This window comes from Phodopus roborovskii, unplaced genomic scaffold (assembly GCF_943737965.1).
Source record: "Phodopus roborovskii unplaced genomic scaffold, PHOROB, whole genome shotgun sequence".
Lineage (NCBI taxonomy): Eukaryota > Metazoa > Chordata > Mammalia > Rodentia > Cricetidae > Phodopus > Phodopus roborovskii.
Genome location: NW_026125059.1, coordinates 12,200,635 through 12,223,299, shown reverse-complemented (window position 1 = coordinate 12,223,299; position 22,665 = coordinate 12,200,635).

Genomic DNA, 22,665 nt, shown 5'->3' with positions numbered 1-22,665 from the left:
GTGTCTTCACTCACTGAGCCATTCAATCACCCTTTGTTTTGTTTTGTTTTGTTTTGCTTACCCACCAGGGGACAGGTGTCTGGGTGGTCCCCGTGGTGTGGTGAGTCTGAGTGACAGTGTTGTGAGCTCTTATGTGTAGAGCTGTGTGGCTTGCAGCTGCAGGGCTGGGGTGGTCCGCTGGAAGATATATGTGGAGTATTTTGTTACTAGAAATAGTGAGAGTTGGAGAATGATGAAGTCAGCACGTGTCTGCATGCTGAGCCAAGTGGCCTTTGAGAAAGTAATGAAATGAAATTAATTCTGTCACTTTACATCTGTAGTCTTCCTACACGTCCACATCTCCCCGCAGACTGCTCTTTATGGAACAAACGTGACCAGGACCCACTTAATTTCTGAGCTGTGTTGAGACAGGTGTCCCAGCTCCTGTCTGGGCACAGCCTCCCATTTGTTTTCTCTTACTTTATTAGACTTCAGTGGCCCTTGAGTAGGTAAAGTCTGTAGCTCAGACAACCCCAAAAGGCAACGAGCGCCCAGTCCTTCTGCCACCCACGGCTTCTGCTTCCAACCCCCCTTGTCCTGCTGTGAGTGTCCATCTCTGATGACAGCATCTGGAGTGCAGCTCTTGGTGGCAGAAGACAGAAGCTGCCTCCTCTGATAGCCCAGAGATGCTGCCCTGGAGGAGCCTGACAACCTTACACTTTATGGTCTGAGTCTGGAGGGAGCCAGGACCAGTTAATTCAGGGAATCCACCTGTTTCTGTCTCCTCAGCACTAGGATGACAGCTTGAGTCACCACACCTGGATTTTTACATAGTGCAGGGCATTCAGACTCAGGTCTTCACATCTTCCCTGACGGAGCAGTATCCTCCCCACCTAGCCCTACTGTATACTCTGTATAATCAGTGTCATGCTGTGGGAATCTGTTTGTACGCTGTGAAGATGCGTCTTTGCCAAGGCACCTTCTGATTGGTTTAATAAACAGCAGAATGGCCAATAGCTAGCAGGAGAGAATAGGCAGGACTTCTGAAAAGAGAGGAACTTGGGTGAATCTAGGCACAGTGAGACATGCCAGCAGAGCAAGTGAGACATACAGAATGAGAGAGGTAAAAGCCGCGTGACAGAATGTAGATTAATAGGAATCGGTTAATTTAAGTTGTAAGACCTGGTCGGGCCTGAGGCAGATGGGAGAGCTGTTCCCATTACTCGTCTGTCATGTGATGGCATGGGTGGGGGAGAGATCCCCTCAGGCCCCTGGCTCAGGTAAGAGAGCTGGCCCTGAGGTCATAAGATCAGAAGACCTGTCTCTGCCCCTCATCAGCTGGAGCATTCGCAAGAGTGTCCCCACACCTCAACTAGGCAACGCAGTAGAGTTGGCCCTGAGGTGTAGGTGTAGGAGAATGGTCCCTGAGGATGTAAAAGCAGAACTGACCCCACCCCTTGCTCGTCATTGCAGGGGTGAACTAGCCAAAGTAATGGTGGAGAGCTCACCCTGGTAATGAAGACGGGAGAGCTGGCGGGCTGACCAACCCTGCAACTACCCAGGCCCAGAACCAGGGTTAAGTGTTGGTTCATCCCAGCATCCACTCCATTTGTGATCTGCTGGAGCACAGGTGGGAGGGGGTGGTCCTTCGGACCCAGCTACAGAATCTCCACCACACAGGGCAGCAACAGGATGTCTGGGAAGAGTTCCAGTGAGGGCCCAGTGTTGATGGTGGAGCAGAGACCAGGGACCCCAAACCAGACCAATGATTCTTTGTGATGAACGCCTGCATGTAAAAGTGTATGGATAAAGGGGTTTACTGCGTGACTCACCGTGTCACACGCAGCTTCCATGATGAGATTTTCCCCTTCTTCATTTTTTTGTTTGTTTTGGTTTTCTTTTTTATCTTAAATTTTATTTGGGGGGCAAGATTGCAGGGGCAGATGTGAGGGGATGGGAGATGGGTGGGACCAAAATGTATGATGTGAAAGACACAATGAATAAATAGAAAAGTTTTTTTTAAAAATAAAACAACCCAGCTGAAGGCCTAGCTTTTGTAATTAATAAGAAGTCTCAGTCATCATTTGCATACTGGTGGCCCTACAAGAACGTGATCGCAGTCTGATGGTGGTAGCACTGTCCTGGCACACGGTCTGAAGAAGAGAATGGCCCGGAGTGGACTGACGCCCACTGCAGTTCTTCTTGGAGGTAACACCTGTCACTTTCTTTTGATTTATTTCTGCGAGTGGTCACCTGTCCGCAGGAACACTCTGGCATCTGTGATGGTGTGGAGACGGTGCTGAGTGTGTTCTAACAAGGAAATGGATGTGGACAGGGGTAATTGGACTTAATAAGCAGTTTGACTTGCATGGTTGTTCTTTCTTGGACTATTTGGATTTCGGCAAATTATCATGCCCCGGTGTTGACGGGATGGAGCGCATTAGCATTTGAGGCTGGGCGCTTTCTGCTCTGCCTCTCTATAATCTTATTTTGTCTGTGGGAAGGAAGGTCTGGCATGCATCTTCTGGGCTCTCAGCCAGATGAGTCATCTTGCGCGTTCTCTGTCTCTGTGGCATGAGGTCTGTGTCAGAACAGCTATAACTCAGCCAAGGGTTGAGATTCCACCAAGCTAGGCAGCCCCGATGCTCCTGATGGAACCAGCCTCAGTCAGTCACCAGGAGGACCAGGACCAGGTCCCTGGAGGCTTGTGAGTCACAAGTTTGGTCCTTGGCCCAGATCAACTTGTCATCACTTTAGAAAAGGGGTGGGGTTAGCAACTTCCTCTCCAGGACACCCTCAGGGCCCTTTGCTGTGATACAGGATTAAAACCCTCCATTGAAGGTGTCACTGCCCCAGAGATCAGAGAGGGTGAAAGGGCAGAGAGAGAGAGAGAGAGAGAGAGAGAGAGAGAGAGAGAGAGAGGAGTTCCTGAGGGTTGGAGACAGGAAACACCCCAGGCCCAAGTGTAACAATCCCATTATTTCTTAGAAATAAAAGTGAGATGGAAACTCCCTCTGTCTCCCACATAACAAACATCGAAGTATGAATTTGGAGGGAGGGAAAGAGGAAGGGGTGGAAGGAAGAAGAAAGGAAGAGGGGAGGAAGGAAGGTGGGTGGAAAAAAGGAATAAAAAGGAAAAGAAGAGGCTGGGTATGGTGGAGGAGAAAGTTTATTGTAGCTGTGAGGGAGAACACAGCCAAAGGCTGAGGCAGGGAGAGTCCAGAGTGGACATGACCCTGAGCTGGGCCATGTGGGGGAGGGGAGGGGGAGGGGGAGGGGGGGAGATGGGAACCAGGTTCAGTAGCCAGGAGGCCCAAAGGTACAAAGGCAGCAGGTAACCAAGATGGAAGGGCAGCCCAGCCCCTGGACTGGACAGTTTAGGGTAGGGGGCAGGCATGCCAGCCAGGTAGGGACTGAGAGATACAGGTAGAACCAGGTGGCCAGGCATCCACTTTGACACGTCAAACGGGCACCTCAGCTGGTTTGTCCCAGGACTGAAACCCAACAGAGGGAAGGAAGTGAACTAGCTAGCTGGGATGCTTTTGTCTAAACCGTTTTAGCTTTCCCCGACTGAGAACAGTGTAAAGAGGAGAAGGCCTGAGCCCATCTCTGGTGTGCAGAGGGCTGGACTCAGAACAGATGTAACGGGAGGCAGTGGTCTGTCAGCTAGCTGCGGTTATTTTTCAGAGCTCAGAAATGCCAGTCCTGGCTGGAGTGGGCTCAGCAGGTATGAGAACTTGCTGCTCTTACAGAGGACCCAAGCTCAGCTTCCACCACCCATATCAGGTGCTGTTGCTCCTGTTCAACCTGTTGCTCCAATTCTAAGGGGTCTGATGCCCCCTTCTAGCTTCTGTGGGTAGCTGCATGCACACAGTACACAAACTCATGCAGGCGTACATGTGATCAGACACAACACATACACACCAATAAAAATAAACAGAATAAGCCTTTGACATAAATGCAAGTTATGAGTCATTGTAGTCTGAATAAAGTTGCCACATTGGCTAATGGATGTCATTAAAAAAAAAAAAAAAAGACAGTTGAGATCTAGGAGGGTAGTTCAATTGGTAAAGTATTTGCTTTGCAAATACAAGAATATAATTTTAATCCCCAGAACTCACATAAAAATGTCACAGACTAGGGAGGCGGAGACAGGAGGATATCTGGGCCTCATCAGCCAGACAATCTAGCCTAATTCTTGAACTCCAGACCAATGATCCAATGAGAGACCTTCACTGGTCTGGATGACCTTCCAAAGGATGCCACCTAAGGATGTCCTCTGGTCTCTACACCTGCATACATGCGCACATAACACACTTACGTGTATGCATGCATGCAAGCATATGCATGTGCATTTGAACGCTTGTGCACACACACACACACACACACACACACACACACACACACACAGGAAACCTGCGATAGAAACTCCATCTATAAGGCAGACCAGCAACCAACTTCTCTGGCTGAATATGGACCATCCACCCCACCCTCTGCTCCTGTCCCCTTGGAGCCACAGTCCCTGCACTTTGCAGACAAGTTCATACTGTTGTGTGAGGTCACTTCTGTTCATTTGAAAACATCTGTGAGGGGACTCTGATTTCTAGAATTTTCATGTGAGCCAGGCATCAAGGGCAGGAGCTTCAGGTCACCCAGTGGCCAGCCACAGTTCCTGTCTTACCTGGGCCCCCCTCCTTCCTTTCAGCTAGGAGTAGTTACAAGACAAGGATCTGACCCCAGTAGGACAACATTCTGAGGCAGGAAAGTTTTCTAGGGAAGATCTTTCAGAAAACTGGTCCAGGAAAAGAGCATCTTCCTGGTTCTGAGGATGCAGACAGAAACCTGCCATCCAAACTCCACCAAAGCAACCATTGTGTAAGCATGAGGGGACATGATTGAAAACCATGCCAACAAACTGAGGAAGGCAGAGCCGAGTAGGGCCGAGGTGGTGGTTAAGCTGGGTCATTTATCCCTCCATTACATGGGATAATAGGTGTGGCTCTTTAAGTCCATAAGCTTGGTTTCTGGCACGCACGAGTTTCCACACATACTCTGCCCACTATGGACTCATTTAGAAGCTTGGAGCTCCAAGGGAAGATTCTACCTGCATGTGAAGCTTTCAATTTCACTGAAGCTTTTCTGTTGGTTCAGGCTGGGTGAATCTTTACTTCCACACACTTCAGCCTGAGGCTCCTTTCCTGGGGGTGAGGAAAGCCAGAGCCTTTGCTGCTAAGGGCAGATAGTGTTTGGTACTTACATTCTTTAGAATTCCCTGGTGGTGGTGCACACTTTTAATCACAGCACTTGGGAGGCAGAGGCAGGTGGATCTCCTTGAGTTCGAGGCCAGCTTGGTCTACAAAGATAGTTCCAGGATGGCCAGAACTGTTGTTACACAGAGAAACCCTGTCTTGAAAAACAAAAACAGAAAAGCAAAAATTAAAAAAAAAAAAAAAAAGCAAAAAAAGAAAATCTTTAGAATTATTTATCTGACAGGCCCATTCCCAGCCCCTCCAAGCCTCCTCCTGGGAGATGACCTCTCCGCTGACTGTCAACACTGTCCCCTGAGCCCCAGGCAGAGCAGAAAGGCTCAGCCACCCACTCCCAGCCTCAGCTCTGTGGTTCTCTCCCTCCTCTGTGATCCTTTCTGTCCTTTCCTGAGGACAGACTTCATTATACAGAAGCCCCAGGCACGGTGTGGACAGCCTGAGCTCAAGAGGACCACCAGTAGTTATAAAAGGAAGGTTTGACTAGGGCAGGGCCTAGCTCTGCAGTGGCTGGTGAGGGCAGCTGGCCTGTTACTTTTATCAAGGGGTCTGGAGGTTCTGTAGGGACAGAGATAGTGGCCCTGACTATGTCCCTCGCCCCAATCAGGATGTCATGTGTCTATCCCATCCAGCCTAGGCTGTGGTTGTGCTTAGATCCTGGTTCAGACTTGTATCTGACAGTTAACAATCCTGGCTTAGGACAGCTGGAGGAAGTCCAGGTCCCCATAGGCAGCCAGCTGTGCTGCAGGCAGCTCTTTCTCAAGTCTTGACAATCAATAGACAAACCACAACACATGTAGTGTTTCAGGGAGGAGAGACTATTGCCCTCAACAAACAGGAAAGGAAAAACATAACAAACAAAAAGCCAGCAAAGAGTTAAGTATGCAAGCCATTCGTAAAAGAAAATCAAGGAAAAGTTCCATACACATAAGCGTGGAAACACATGAGTGTGGAAGGGAAATCAAGTCCCAGAATTCCTGGGGAGATTTCATAGGTGAGGGTAGTACAGAGAGCTTCTAAGGTATCTTCCTTCCGAAGCCTGACTCCTTTTTGTTTTTCTTGTTGAGACAGAATCCAATGCAGCCCACCCAGGCTGGCCTCAGACTTCCCATGCAGCCCAGGCTGGCCTTGGGCTCCTGATCGTCCTGCCTCCTGCTGCTCAAGTGTTCTAGGTGTGCACCCTGATGCCCAGCTAAGGTCTGACTTAATCGAGAAGGCGGGGGTCAGGGTATGCTGGGGGCAGAAGTTATAGCTTGAGTCTTCTTATTGTTGCTGTCATCTGAGAGGTATTTAAGACCAAGAGGTAGGTAGCAAGCACCTATAAGTGTGTGTGTGTGAGAGAGAGAATGTGTGTGCTTGTGAATGTGTGTGCTTGTGAATGTGTGTGAATATGTGTATGTGTGTAGTATATGTGTATTATTTTGTGTGTGTGTGTGAATGTGTGTGCTTGTGAATGTGTGTGTGAATATGTGTATGTGTGTATATGTGTGTGTAGTGTGTATGCGTGTGTGTGTGTGTGTGTGTGTGTGTGTGTGTGTAGACCCTGCAATGCTGTTTGGAATCACCTTTAATTTCACTCAAGGAGGGGTCTCTCAATCAAATGAAGAGCTTGTCAATATTTCTAGTCTTGCTAACCAACTTGCCCTGAGTATGAAACCTGTCTCTGTGTTCTGTGGTTAGAATTACAAGCAGGTGGCCACACCCTCCTGGCATTTATGTAGGTTTGTGGGGACCTGAACTCATGTCCTCATACTTGAACCTCAAATACTTTACCTTCTGAGCCATTTCTCCAGCCCCTGAACCTTTGCTGCGGTAGGTTAGCCCAGCAGTTGGTTCATGAAACAAAACAAGACCATTCTACCTCACACCCATGTATGACATTGACTATGACATCAGACCTGAAGCTACACATCATCACTTTTCCATGCTTCTGGCTTTATACTTATTTCCCCCAAAACTGAAGCCACTCAAAATGGGCACACCTGCATTCACACACACACACATACCACACATACACAACACTCATATAACACACACATACACAACACTCATATAACACACACATATACAAAACTCATATACCATACGCACACATATACAACACTCATATAACACACACATACACAACACTCATATAACACACACATACACAACACTCATCTAACACACACATATACAACACTCATCTAACACACACATACACATACACAACACTCATATAACACACACACATATACAACACTCATATAACACACACATACACATATACAACACACACATAACACACACATACACATATATAACGCTCATATACCACACACACACATACACAACACTCATATACAATACACACATATACAACACTCATCTAACACACACATATACAACACTCAAATGCCACATGCACACTTATACAACACTCATATACCACACACAAATATACAACACTCATATAACACACACACATATACAACACTCATAACACATACACATAAATAATTATTAAGCATCAAAACAAAGTTTTGTTGCAATGGGGGTGACCCTGACATTTTAATTAAGGACCTCACTATTCTAAGCTGCTCTCTGGCTAAATGTGCGAACAGTTCTCATATCCAGAAGGAAAGCACAATGGGAAGGCTCCACATGGGAAAAGATAACCTTCCTTTCTTCTAAAATGGATAGAGTGTTTGAAAGAGGAAAGAGGAGAGCAACCAGCAAGGGCCTGCTCAGGAGGCAGATGCCACACTACATTTACATGTCCATACATGTGTGCTTGAGGAGTATCTGTGTAAGGCGTAAGGAAGATAGGTTAGATGATGAAATATTTTCTTAAATCTTACTAAATGTTAATGGACTAAATATTGTTAACTGTGATTCTTATTTGATAACTTTGTGGTATATTTTACTATGTTAAGGTTAAAACCCTTCTTTTATTTAGACAGAAAAGAAGAGATGATAGGAGATGCCATTATGTATATATGTTTCTCATACTGGTTAATGAATAAAGCACTGTTGGCCAATAGGAAAGGAAGATAGGAGGGACTAGGGGACAAGGAGGAAAGAAGAGTAGGAAGGAGGAGTCAAGATGGAGAGAGAGTCTGGAGAGAACAGAACCGCCATCCCTCCACTCTCGGTAAGACCACGTAGAAATATATAGAAATGGGTTAATACTTAAGACAGAGCTAGCCGATAAGAAACTAGTACCTGGCCAACAAAATTATATCAACTACAGAGTCTCTGTGTGTTATTTGGGGCTGGCACGGCGGAGGGACAAGACCGGCCGCGGGCAGAAAAACCTTACTCCTAACATATCTGTGCCCTCAGGAGAGAGGGAACATCAATTTGAAAATCCTTCCTTGTTATGGATATTTTGATTGCACTGTGATACTCTGAGACTGTTAAATAAATAACAGTTGAATAAAGTTCACCTTGAATCAGGGGTGGGAGGAGCCAGTGTCTAGCCCACCAGAATTAGCCATAGAGAAGCCAGCAATTTGGATAGAGAATATGCACAGGAAGGAAAGGGCGGGGCCTCGAGTTTGAGCTTCCTTTTGGTTCTGGGACAAGGCTGGTGTCTCCAGCCAAAACAAGGTCCGCTAATTGCTACTCAGCCTTTCTGAGCTAGCAGGGTTTCACCCCAGCCTTTGATTTCCGAGTCTTAATGATAAACAGAATGATAGGGGCCATGGCTGCAGGACCAGAAGGCCTACCAGGCCATGGCCTGAGTGGCTGGCAGGGCATTGATTGTGGGGCTGTGGGGCTGCAAATGATAATTAAAATATCAGTAGATTCAAGTGCAGTCGATGCGACAACAAAAAAGCATCACTTCCTCTGCTACCCAACTCCAGGCCTGGCAACGCAACCCCAGGACAGCCCCAGTGGGCCAGGAGCCTCTCTTACAACTGTTCACATCTGTGGCTTCACAGCACAACCAGCTGCTGTCCATCTTCACCTGTCCATCCTCGAGCTGGAGGGACATTTCTGTGGGTGTGAACACACACATTCCTTCCCCAGGTCTTCTTGTCTGATGAATACCCCACCCCCTGGCCATCCCCTTCTTGCCTATCCCTCATTTCTTCCCCCTCCCCTCTCCCTTTGCCTTCCAGTCTTTTCTCTCCTCGAAACCATCATCACAGAACTAAGCCATGCATGATATTTGAAAAAAAAAATCACCAAGTGGCCAAAAGTGACATTTATCTATGGGCCTGGGTCCAAGCCTTTGACAAATGGAGCTGCTATCAGGGAAACGAATTGTTAATATTACATTGCAGTTTCATGACAAGGGAGGGGACAACCTCAATATTTGTGTCAAGCAACCAAATATAGTAGGGTCGAAGCAGATGAATCTCCTTCTGAAACCACTAAAGTGAGCAAGCAGCTGCAAATTAGGTTTGAAATGGACATCCCCATCCTCGGAGATTTTGCAGTGACTAATGGATTCGTCCCCGAGTGGAGCACAAGCCTACTTAGCTTTCACAGAAGCAAATGGACTAATGAAGGCTTTGGCATGCTTCTGCTCTGAATCACAGTCCTGGCCCCCTCTGTTTGATTGCCCTGCACTTCTCCACGAGTTTCTTAATTAAGTTGCAATAAGAGGTAGCCCTCAAGAAGCTCTTAAACACCTGAGTCCTTGAGTTTATTTATTAATTAATATTTGATTTTCCGTAAAGCAAAGTGTCTTTGATTCTTATATTAGTTGTTGTCTTCTAATTAATAGAGGCAGGGCTCAGAAGGGAAGCCATAGCCCCCTGCGACCTACACCTGGTTCCCTAAGGACACTATGGAATAGGTAAAGGTTTTGGTTGTGTGTGTGTGTGTATGTGTGTTGTTTCTTTTCTTTTTGGTTCTTTGACACAGGGGTTCTCTGTGTAGCCTTGGCTGTCCTGGAACTCACTCTGTAGACCAGGCTGGCCTTGAACTCACAGAGATTCACCTGCCTCTGCCTCCCGAGTGCTGGGATTAAAAGTGTGCGCCACTACCGCCTGGCTTATTTACTTATTTTTATATGTATATGTGAGTGCCTGAGTGTATGCATGTGTGGGTGCCTGCATGTATGCATGTGTGGGTGTCTGCATGTATGCATGTGTGGGTGTCTGCATGTATGCATGTGTGGGTGCCTGCATGTATGCATGTGTGGGTGCCTGCATGTATGCATGTGTGGGTGTCTGCATGTATGCATGTGTGGGTGCCTGCATGTATACATGTGCACTATGTAGGTGTCTGTTGCCTGTGGAGGCCAGAAGAAAGCATCAGCTCTCCAGGAACTGGAGTTACAGATGGTTGCGAGCTACCCTGTGGGTGCTTGGAACCTCTGCAAGAGCAGCTAGTGCTCTTAACCACTGAGCCCTCTCTCCAGTCCCTGAAATATAAAAGTTTGACTATGCCTTCGTCTACCAACAAAGCACACAGAATGGCCTCATTTACCAGGGTTGGGGCCTTAGTCTGTTAGCTCAAATCTGAGTTCTTGTCAGGTGGGTAGAGTTCTTCCTATAGCTGCACACATGTGCCTGAGGGGACAGCTCCTCCTCCACCCAGGATCTGAAATGTACCGGGGGGGGGGGGGGGGGGACAAACCATGGTATGGAAGACATCAACCCCGAGGTACACCCCTCATCCTCCTACATGACGCTGGACAGAGGGGGTCACATGCCACACCCACCTTCTCCAGAGGAAGTGACTTCATGGTTAAGTTGCTTAATATCCCTGTGCCTCAGTTTCCTTGTTTGCTAAATGAAAACCGAATAGGGACTTTGTTCAGAATACTAAGAATAAGATGTTACTGATGAGTATTCACAACGTCTGCCACCCCTAGAAATGTAAAACATTCATTCTGCAAGTGTGTTTAATATAAGCAGTCAGAGGCTGTCTTCCCAATGCCAGCCGTGATCTGACTGAAGCAGTAACCTTCCATTCTGCTCCCCGGTCACACATGCATGCATAGCCTACACACAGCTCATTAACACAGGCAAGTCACCGTGAAAAGTTTGTCACATTGTTATTGCTTTTGGCCCAAGGCCGTTTCATGATTAAATGAAAAGCTGGGCCCTTTGGGTTTCCCACAGCCTTGTGGGAACAAGAGACGAAGGTTGCACCCGGGTAGCTCTCATCCTTAGCAAAAGAGACTGGCTCTAGTCCTTAGCAATGTGATGTCATAGGAGACACACAATGGCCCCAGGGGTGGGGGTGGGGGGAGCACTCCGGGGAGGAGCAGGAGTGAGTGCTCAGAGGCTTGAACAGTGAAATGGCTGGGAAACCCAAGTCTGTTTGTTGAGATCAAAGCTCAATGAGATGGGCCAGAAGAGCAATGGGAAGCCTGGGGGAATCCTGAAGGGCAGAGACACATAGCAGAGCATTCTAGAAGCATGGGCTAGGGAGGGTTTCGGCCGTGAGGGGGGAGCGGTGCCTTTTCAGCATCCAATAGCCTTGAATAGTTGCTCTCTGATCCCTTAATGTCACCTGAGGCATCCTGCTCAGTCAGCTCACACTCAACCCCTTCCTCTAATTGTCACCAGGCTGACTTGATGACCAAAATAACTAATTGTAACACTTAAATTTGTTTGCTACCATCTAGAGCCCTATTGCTTCTTAAATCACCCTAGAAACAAAATCAATAGTTTATTTACTACAGATGAGGAGGGAAAAGAAGGGGACATTGCCCTTGGAAAGCTGGGTGTGGTGGAGCAGGCCTTGAACCCCAGCACTTGCTGGGGGTGGGGTAGGGTGGGAGGATCAGGAGATCAGGGTCACATAGCAAGCTCAAGGCCAGCCTGGGCTGGGTGACACTCTGACTCAAAAGTAAACCACATTTTACCTGGGAAGGCATAACATACAATATTGATAAACCGAGGGTGCGCACGGCCAGTGAGACCTGGAAGCCAGTCTGCCGAGTCTTTCTCATTGTCTTCCTGGCCCCACCGAGTTTGCATCTTCCTTCAATTAAGTGACAAGAATAAGCAGCACTGTGGGCACAACAATGGGACACACACGGGTTCTCCACTCCACATCCCCAACAGTGGCCCGCAGCTCAGGCTGGCCTGAGACGATCTCTGTCTTCACTGCCTCAGGGTTGGGTGCCCTGCCCCAGCTGGCTTTTCCTGTATTGCCTTGAATGGTGTACCTTAGCCAATTCAGGCACCAAGAGCAAAGTTCAAACCAGTTCCAACACTTACTTCCCAGGGCTACTCTTGTTTTAGTAATTTTCTAAAATGAAAGAAGTCTGTGTGTGTGTTCACGTGTGTGTACATGCCATTGCCCTGGACACCATTCCAGAAGAGGGTCCCTGGAGATGGTGTTAGACAGTTGTGAGCTGTTTGACTTGACTGCTGAGAACAGAACCTATAACCCATGTCCTCTACAAGAGCAGTGTATGTCCTTAAATGCTCAGCCATTTCTCCAGCTCCATTGTGTGTGGGTGTATGTGAGCGCGCACACACGCACACATATACACAGGAGACCATACATGCGAGTGTGCGTGTAATTGTTTTTTTTTTTTTTTTAATGTGACATTTCTTGTGCCTTCTGCTCCAGTTCATGGCTCCTGTACACACACCACATTATTCTGAACTGCATAGGACCCAACCATTCAGAGTTGCTGCTCCTGCCAGTGAATTTCTAACACCATTTGTTGAGTGCCCTCCCTGCAAGCACCTAGCAGATGTGGGCTCAGCCCTTACATGCCCAGGCCTTCCTGGCCAGGCCTGAACAGCTGGGGAGTGCTTTGCCACCAACACCCTAATGTCTGGCAGATGCGGCCCCTCCTACTCACCTCCTGGTGACAGCTGACAGACCAACGGAGTGGAAAACACTTTTTCTTTTCCCTCAGAAGAACACGGGGTTGTAAATCAATGAAAGGGCCCATGTGGGACATGTTCTCCACAAATTCAAAACACAGCATGTCAGAGATGTTCAAGTCCCTGGAGCTGTTCAGTGCTGGATCTAGTAGCCATGGAGATGAGCACTTCCTGGTAATGGAAAGGGCTCATCACAGATGGGAGAGTGAGCCCTGGGTGCCAAGTCCCTTGAGAAATGGGACAAGAGGATGGAAAGATGCCACAAGCCCAGGTGAAAAGCTTTATGAGGAGACCTGCAGCACACTGGCGTGCCACTCCCTAGTATCTGCATCTTCCTTTTGAGGTAGGGATGCTGTTGCTAAGCAAGGAGTGCAGAGTGGATGCTAAAGTTCCTGCCCAGGTTTTCTGGGAGATTCGGCCACTGTGTTCCAGTCCATGGATAAGCCTCAGTGCTATACCTGAGTTCTGAGAGGTGTCTCATGGAGGGATCATTACCATGGAGTTACCACTGTCCCTTGCTGCAGCCATCATGAGACGCCTGTCTCTGAGCAGGTGAGAGCCACAAGGTGGAAGGGGCCTGGGATCTCGTGTCCACAGAGAGGCTGTTCTAACTACAGACCAGCAACATCTCTATGACACAGGTGATTTTATGTAGTGCGGAAGGAAACTGTAGCCAAAGACTATCTCAAACTTCATGGCAGTGGGTTAGAAACCTCTGGGCTAGAGATCTTCCCAAGGGTGAGGGTAGTTCTGGAGTCCATTCTGGCTGTAAGCTCCAGGGACTGTGGGCAGAGGTACAGCACAGACTGGAAGAGGTGCTCACTTTGGGGAAAGAGGTGAAGTGTGACAAAACTGATTAAATAAAATAATTTGTTTTTTAAAAATTTACTTTGCGTGTGTGTGAGTGTGTGTGTGTGTGTGTGTGTACAGACGCGTGAGTGCATGTGTGCATGTGCGTGTGCGTGTGTGTGTGCATGTGTGTGTGCCTATGGAGCCTAGAGGACCACACTGGTTCCCCGGAAACTGAAGTTACAAATGGTTTGAGGTCCCCTGTGGGGGCTGGGAACTGAAGTCCTCTGCCAGTACAGCAAGTGCTCCTAGCCACTGAACCGTCTCTCCAGACCCTAAGTGACACAGTGACACAGTCATTCCTCATCCTCAGCATGATGGTGCCACCCTTTCATGAGTGGCTGGTGGGGTGGCAGGGCTGTTCACATCAGCATCACTCAAATGGGTGACACCATGACAACTGCAGTGTCACTGGGTAACAGGGACCTGTTAGCTCCATGGTAGTCTTACAGGACCACAGTTGTACCTTCTGGCCATCATTAGCCAAACTGTCACTCTATGTGTCTTGGCACGACAACACACAACACACAACAGTCATTTGCAGAAGAAATGGCTGGTATCACCCAGAGGCACAGGAGCAGAAAGGGACAGTGGCCTAGAATGAGTGCTGGGTGCTAGGTTCTAACATTGAACCTTGATGTTCAACTTGACTGGATTTAGCATCGTCTGAAAACACAGCACCACGTGTGTTAGTGACGGCTTTCTCAAATAAGTTAACTGTGGAGGCAGCGGACCTTCCTTGAATGTAGGTGACAGCATCCCATGAGCTGAGATCCAAGTAGAAAGAAGAAAGCTGGCTGAGCACGGGCTGGGGGCACAATGTGAATGGCCATCTCACCTCCTGCCGCTGTATCTTTACCTCCACGATGGACTGTGGCCCACAAGACAAGCCAGCCCACCTGCCCTCCTGCCCTCCCTCCCTCCCTCCCCCTCCCTCCCTCCCTCCCCCCCTCCCTCCCTCCCCCCCTCCCTCCCTCCCTCCCTCCCTCCCTTCCTAAGTTGCTTTCCTCAGGCATTTTGTCAGTCGGGACGGTAATGAATACACTGTGTATATAGGTGTCTCAGACCCACGTCTGAAACACTACTCAGCCCTCTACCCTTTCTGTTGTGTTGTTGAGTGACATGTCAGCAGGCTCATCTGACAGCAGGGGAGGGGGCCCTTAGCCCCAAATTGCCTCTAAGTTTCTCAGGCACCTTTTTCTCCACACCCCCAAGCCCCTTCGACTCCTTCAGGCCTCGTTAATCCCATGCGGTCACTCTGGCCCCGCATCTCTGATTTCAATACTCTGACACTTGGAGTATTGGTTCCCTGACTCTTTGTTATTTCCTTCAGTTTTCTCTGGAGGTAATGACCAGACAAAGCCCTTGCTGACAAACTTGCTTCCTGCTGAATTCTGCCAGATGAACCCTGTGTTATGTCCTCCAGGATTAGGAGTCACGAGACTGTCCTCTGAATATTTATCACAAGTTTAATGCATATTTGGATATAACCCTATGTTATCTATAGACATTTAGAATACTTATACGAAATGAATAAATGGATATATTTGGCATGTTATAAATATTGATATTAAGGGAAGATTTTAAAATAACTTTTCAAGCTTGTACAGCAGAGCTCAGTACCATTGTGGCTGATGCCCATAACTGTCAGATTATTGAAAACACACACGTAGGAGCCTGGCTTTGTCAGGAATTTTGCATTGTTCTATCTTTCTCATTGAACCTGCAGAATATGATTTAAGTATCATTTTTCATTCTTGGAAAGCATTTGTTGACTACTCTATTATGTCGCAGCAAACATATGGGCACAGATTGAAATTGAGAATTTAAAAATTTAGGGGCAGGGAAGATGGTTCTGTGTGGGCAAATCATTTATATGCAGGAAGAAGGACTAGAATTTGTATCCTTAGGACCCATGTAAATGATGGGTGGGTGTGGTGAACCACCTGTAATCCCAGAGTTCAGAAGGTGGAGACAGATCACTGGAGCAAGCTGGTCAGTTGCACTAGCTGAGCTAATCCGTGAGCTCTGGGTTCAACTAGAGTCCTTGCCTCAGTAAGTACAGTCAAGAGCAAGTGAGGAAGACATTTAACATCAACCTCTGAGTTCTTAGGCACATGCAAATGACACACACATACACATACACACCACACATACACATGTACACATACATACACACACACACACACACACAGAATTAAAATTTTTTTAGGGTCTTCAAATTTTAAAATAGTTTATTTTCATCGAAATCATTTTAAATTCAGCAGAACACAATTGATGAGGGTATAAATAAGCCATAACTCATGATAAAAACAAATCAAAAGAAGAAATTTCTCTGGGATGTGTCTGTCCCTCCCCATGGTGGAGGCTGTTTTCAGCGACTGTTGAGAAATGGTCGTTGTTTGTCATCCGAAGGATGCTCCACTCACAGTGTTCTGGTTTCTTTGGCACGGGTACCTAGAGCCTTTGCTCATCGTGAAGAGGGTGGGCTTGTGCTGACTGCCATAGGTTCATAGTACAGATCCATTCAAGTTGCATGCCAAACTCACACTATGAGTCATCATAATAATACATTGTGTGTGCTTGTGTAGTTGAGTGTTTGTGTGGTATACACTTGTATGTGTGTGCAGGTCTTGAGTGGCCAAATGAAGATACTGGCTGCCTTACTCTATCATTCTCAGTTTTATCCACCTCAGTCACTGAACATGAAGGTATCCTGGCATTCCACAAGCCCCAGCCACCCTCCTGTCTCCATCCCTGCCAGGGTGACAGGCATGTATGTGTGTGGCTGGACTAGACTTTTTCTGTGGTTGCTGGAGATTTGAACTCAGAGCCTCGTGCTTGTGTAGCAATTGCTCTTACTTGATGATTCACCTCACAAGACCCCCACAAAATCACTTTTTGTGATCTATGGGCTGATTTTTAAATGAGGGACTTCTTCTGTTTCTGTGGTTGTGCCCAGACATGGTACTGGAGTATCAGAGATGTTCTCGGCTCCAAGGCCAAAAGTGCATATTTCGGAGTGCATCTTTCCCTGGAGGGTTTTCCCCAGCAAGGATGGTACCGTTTTAAGATTTCAGATATTTCTATCTTTCATGGGGCATCCTCCCCAGCCTTGGAGGCTGGCTGTGTGGTCCACATCACTGGGCTCTTTTCCCATATGGTTTCCAGTTAGGTGGATGGAGAGAGCCTACACTGGTGATAGTAGGAAAGACTTCTGAGCTTGGGCACCGGTTCCCAGGGCTGCTACTGTAAGGCCTTCAGAATGAGGAGTCTCCCAGTTTCGGTTGGTACCCCCAAGAACTCAATGTCCAGTCCAGTTACTGCAACACGCAAGAGGCTTTAATGAACAGGAATCATTTGCGCAAATGGGCTCCCTCAGTGTTCAGGCCAGAGAGAAGCCCCATTCCCCCCGGGGAACAGGTGTTTTTGCTTTTGCAAAACCCAAGAGCTTAGGGAGGGGGTGTGACCCTCTGTCCGTTGAGTACATGACCCTTTGAGGCTGGATGGTCTCCCTGTTAGGGTCAACAGTCCTTAGGGCCTCGGGGTGTGCTAATTAATCTTGTCTGGGCAAACCGGAGGTGCAGCTATCTCTTTGTTTCTTAAGGACCCTATTCACCACCTGCTGACTCACAAGAAAGGAGGGGCAGTGTGAATTCTTGGTATCCTGCTATCTCAGGGCCAGTGGTTAGCAAATTCCACCCAGCATTTCAATTATTTGGGCTTCATTTCATTTCTTTGCTAGTTTAAGTCTTTCACTACAATTGCTTGTGGCTACATCTCTCTCAGGAGGGGCCCAGCCTTCATGTTTTACACAACCCCACCTCCATATATGAGAGACTTCTCCCTCCCCTGACCCTGCACCATGCTTGTTAGGTTTGGAATATGAGATGTTCCCATAAACACAGGTGTTAGATGCTTGAGTCCCCTGCTGTGGATGCTACACTGGTAGGTTTTGGAAACTTCTGTTTGTTTAAAGGCAGAGTTTCTCTGTGTAACCCTGGCTGTCCTGGAAGTCACTCTGTAGACCAGACTGGCCTTGAACTCAGAGATCCTCCTGTCATGCCTCCCAAGTCCTGGGATTAAAGGTGTGCACTGCCATCATCCTGCAAGTTTGGGAAACATTAAGGGATAAGGTTGAGCTGGAGGAAGTAGGTAGTGGGGTGAGCCTGTGGTTTATCTTACTACTGGCATCTTGCAGTTCTTCCTTTCTGCTTCCTGCCCACCGTGATGTAAAGGAGGTCCTCTGTCACATGGGGCTACTGCCATGATGTCCCACCCAAACACGTGGAGCCAATAATCACAATGTGAACCCTTTGAAACCATAAGAGAAAACAAACCTCTCTCCCTTAAGTTGTTCCCGTCAAATTAGGTCATAGATGGTAATAAAATTAGCCCCACAGCTCCACTAGCCCCGGGAGCTATGCTTCCCTGAGCCTTTCCTTAGCCCACCCAGACCTTCATTAACATTTCCTGTGACATTCTTTCTCATTACCCAGTTTGAGTGATCTTACTGTCCTGGTGTGCAAACTGGAACTTTGGGAGGAGGAAATGAAAAACAGGACACATTTCACCTGAGGGTCTGAGATTGTTGATTTTTGATTTTTTTTTTTTTTTTTTTTTTTTTTTTTTTTTGAGCTGCAGGTGTCTGTGTCTCTTTCATAAAGCATCCCCCAGGTCGCACTGTTCTGATTTGATGTAAGCTGCTCTAAAGCTTGGCTATTTATGCCTGCCCCTCACCCTGTGATGGTGAAGACACCGTTGGGAATGAAGTGTGCATTTTAAAAAAAAAGCCAGTGGGTGCTTTTCCACCAACGCTTACTGCTATGGTGAACCCAGTGCTTCCCGGTGCATCCATCACTTACCAGTCACACCCCCTTAGCTCTCCACAGGGGACCAAGTGCACTGCCTGACAGTAAGAAGCTGGGAACTAAAGCCACCCACCTGGTCTTGCACCTTCCCCTGAAGGCAGCTTGTCTGGTTTCTTGACCCATCAGGCTGTCTGCAGCGTTGATTTAGACATTCCAGATGGCCCATCGAGGGTTCTTTATTGCAGCAGAGGGCAACCGATCTATAATAACAAGTAAAAAGATAGGGATCCCCAGGCAACGACGGCAGCTGCAGTTTAGAGTGGAAATTGGAGCTAAAATGTGCATGAATCCACCTGCTGAAGGAGCGACGCTCCCCAGCCACATCCCTGAGTTGGGTAGATGCCTTCAGGTCAATTTACCAAGGAGTTTGGTGCCAGTGAGATTCAGGGTCCCAGACAGATGGCCATGGGACGTGCTTGCACCAGCTGCCACCATGGCTTATCACTCAGAATATCAGTTTCTGGCATTTGCTTCAGCAAATTACATCACACTGAAACAGTAAGACAGACAAGCTTTAGCCCATGACCGCTTTAAACAGGCCTGGGTCACTGTTTAGGGCCATGTTTCGAGTGGTGGTTAAATAACCATTGCCTGAAACACACTCTCCCCGATTCACAGGGTGTATTAGTTACTTTCTGTTGCTGTGATAAAACGCTGTGACTCAGTGACTTATGAGCAAACGTTTATTTTTGGCTTCTGATTCCAGAAGGAGAGTCCGTACAGTGGGGGTGGGTGGGTGTGGCTGAAGGTGGCCTGAGTGGGACTCAGAGCGATCCACAACTTCAACTGCAAACACAAAGCCAAGAGAACAAGCTGGAGACAAAACAGGGCTAGTTATAAACACTAATCCCACCACCCCTATCAAGGCCCCGTCTCCTAACGGTTCCATAACCTCCCCAAATAGCGCCACCTACTGGGGACCAAGTGTTTGCACACATGAGCCTAGTGGGGACATTTCTCATTCTGATCACCACACACAGAAAGTGTGTCTCGTACAATCTCCTTAGATGATTGTTGTGACCAGTGGGCATGAGTGGTGGTGGCAGGGAAGAGGCATAGAATGGCTCTGGCCCTGGGCTTGGCCGTAAGAATGCCGTGTGTCCTGGTAGCTGCTGTTCACTTTCCATAGGCCCAGGCTGCACATGGGAAGTCATTGTTACTCACCCGCAGCTGAGCATAGCATCTGCAGAGCCAGCCTGCATGACCAGAGCCAGGGCTGACCTGTACTGGGAGCATTTGTGGTTACTGCCGACCAGTGTGCTGGGCTGGCCGCAGCTGGCAGTTAACTGTGCTTTCAGTTTCTCCTCACCAGAGCCCATGTCCTTCATTTTTTCCGGTGATTTTCTTTTTCTATTTCCAAGGATAGGGATGGAAGCCAGGGCTCACTCGTGCTAGACTGGGCGGCAGTGGGAACTGGAAGGCACACAGAATAACGAAGAGGGATTTGGTGCTATGATGTGACCAGGATAGGCTACCCAGAGGCGGCAGCAACGGAGAGGGAGGAACATGCTGAACTTAAACTGCATTTTAGAAGTGCAACAGGCAGCAGTGCAACCAATGCAAAGGGCTGGAGGCAACGGCTGAGCCTGGCTTGTTCACATGACTGCATGCGCACTTCCCAGAATCCCACAGAGCAAGAATCTCTTAGGTATCAAGCTGGTATTTGTGTAACCCCTCACTCCACCCCTAGGAAGCAATGCCTCACCATGGAAACCAGTGCTGTTTGAACAAAAAGTTAACAACAGAGGGCCACATGTTCTCAGAGAGAAAAATCTCTGGAGCAGATTGCTGGTAGCCAAAGGCAACCCAGGTGGTGGACAGAGGGACAATGACAGGGCCAGTGCTGCCTGTGCTGGGCAGGGCACCTGCTGGGGCGTCACCGGGCAGACACAATAGTCTCTCATTGGACCTGGAGCTCACACATTTCAGCTAAGCTGGTTAGCCAGAGTCTGTCTGCCTTCACTCACCCCTGCCCATGGTGCTGGGGTCACAGCAATGCGCCACCAGGCAGGGCTTCTCTATGGGCCTTGGGGATCTAAACAAGGCTTCACACTGTGTGGCAAGCACTCTACCCACTGAGCCGTCCTTCCAGTCCCCATTGGGTTTTTTGGTTTTTTGTAAAACAAGGTTTCAAACTGACAATCCTCCTGCCTCAGCCTTCCATGTGCTGAGAGTACAGATAAATATCATCGTATGTCTACAATAAAATGATTTCCCTTCCTCACTCCTTTGCACTGTGGATACAAAAGTCCTCTGGTGCCTGCCGCCCTATCCCTGGGCCTTTGTCCTGGCAGGAGGTGATGTCCTGCCCATCTGCCGCCCGCTGACCTCGAGCAGTTGGCTCTAAGGTGCAGCCTCTCCCCCACGAGGCTTCCCAGGGCATGGATCTCAAAGCACAGTAGTGAGAGACAGACAGCTCTGCTTCTGGTAGCAGGACCCTGACATTTGCTAAACTGGGTGTGAGGGGTCCCGTGACCAGCCCTCAAGCAGTGAGTCCGTAGTGAGATCTGTAGTTGACAACACCTCTCATGTGGTATAACAAATCCTTGCTGGGGGATCAGCGTGCTCTGTCTGTCCCTGGAAGCTGGCACCAGCTTTTTCTCCAGACACTTTCTTCCCTGGATGATTTAGCTTTTTAATTCATTTTAAAGAAAATAATAAATCATAGCCAAGAGGATGATGACTGCTGGGGAGCCATGAGGCGTCCCTGTGAGCTGTCCAACCTTTGAGGGTGCTTGGGGCCCTTTGATATAACATCTCTACCTTTGCTGGACCCCACAGCTTAGCTTGGGGTCCCTGTTCTCTGCCATAACAGTGACCTGGCTTCCAGGATCAGTTTCCTGGTCCTCAGAACTTTGTTCAAATCTCACCTTGACCAAAAGTTTTGAAGGCTCAATCCTTTTCAGAATTCTACACCATTTGATATCAGCACCACCCTGGGGGCCTCTGTGTCAACCCCGGCCGTCAGTTCTTTTCCTAAGAACTGTCTTCATTTTGAGCTCTGTGACATGTGTCACTTTCTGACAGTGCTTGCTTAGCCTGGGAACTGAGATAAGATGCTGTAAAATGAGTGTTTTGACATTGGTGTGCCTTGCCCTCGATGCTCTGTGTGCGCTGGGAAGACTTTGGAGGATAGCATTTTAATAGATACCAAATCATCACCCAACTTCAAAATATTTTGACAATTTGTCATAGATACAACTACAGCAAAATTTCTGCCTCGGGATCGTGCCTACCACTGAGACGGAGCACTGGGAAGCCGACTTAACTGTCATTAGAAGTGTTCGCCCTTCTAAGCACTCGTCATTTTAACTCAGCCTTACTATATATTTTTTTTTTTGGAGTGCCTACTGAATGGTGTGTACTGTGAACATCCTGCAGTTCTCATATTTGGAAAGAGTGGGCTCTCTATTTGACAATTTGGGAAGAGTCTATTTGTCTGCTCAGTACCCAGTTTCCCAAACCTGATGAAATCTCAGTGCACGATACGAAACACCCAGGATGAATTCTCCTATCCCTTGGTGCATGGGAACCTGGGAACTCAGAACTCACCAGAAATGGCAGTTTTACACAGCCCTACTGAAGTGATATGGCCATTTCCTGAGGACTTTAAAAGTGGCATAGATTTGTGAACAATTGAAAACAGCCCAAGCAAAGAACAGGGGAACAACTGTGACCCTAGGTTAAGAAAAAAGGTTTTAGACGTGATTCCAGTCCATAGCACCATTGATAGATCAGTAAGTGACAAAAACTGACTTGAGGAAACCTTCCCTCTGAAATACACTATAAAAAGAGTAGAGAATTCAGTCTGGGGTTGGCAAGAGGGCTCAGTGGGAGAAGGGGTTTGCCACCAAGCCTGACAACCTGAGTTCGATCCCTGGAACCTACACAGCAAAAGGAGACAACTGATGC